This window comes from Penaeus monodon, chromosome 21 (genome assembly GCF_015228065.2).
Source record: "Penaeus monodon isolate SGIC_2016 chromosome 21, NSTDA_Pmon_1, whole genome shotgun sequence".
Taxonomy (NCBI): Eukaryota; Metazoa; Arthropoda; class Malacostraca; order Decapoda; family Penaeidae; genus Penaeus; species Penaeus monodon.
In genome coordinates this window covers 30,387,431-30,387,857 of record NC_051406.1, presented here as the reverse complement: position 1 = coordinate 30,387,857, position 427 = coordinate 30,387,431, and the positions used below count along the sequence as shown (strand labels likewise).

Here is a 427-nt window from a genome sequence, read left to right as displayed (position 1 = left end):
ATTAGAAAAATGGATTTATTGTTTATCCCTGTGGATGGTATGCACAGGGCTGTGTGCCAAGCTTCGAAGCACCCATAGGTGTAGAGGCCTCTTCTACCCAGGGCATGATGGACCGGCCAGGTGTTAACAAAGGCCATGTCAAAGAAGAAGACCTTCCTGTTCCAGACCTTGGACCAGCCATGTTGTAGGATAGTAGTTCACCATCTGATTTCCAACAACACCTTTCATGCCATTGTAATCCACTACCACCGTCGGCTTATCCCTATCCATTACAGCGGTATGGACTCTTGACGGCATGGTGATGGCATTGTGGTTATTTCACTGCAAGGTCATTCTTCCTCCTCACACTGAAGTCATTGGACATGAACTTTCTGTTCAGCCAGGCTGTCCCTACTGCATTAGTCTTCCATGCCTGCAACACACATAC

General features: G+C 47.5%; 1 protein-coding gene across 1 annotated transcript in view; it reads left to right on the top strand.

Annotated features, from left to right (window-relative positions):
- LOC119586420 (peroxisomal acyl-coenzyme A oxidase 3-like) overlaps positions 1-427 on the top strand; it is a gene marked incomplete at both ends in the record, with an annotated part of 36,523 nt that overhangs the window by 14,787 nt on the left and 21,309 nt on the right.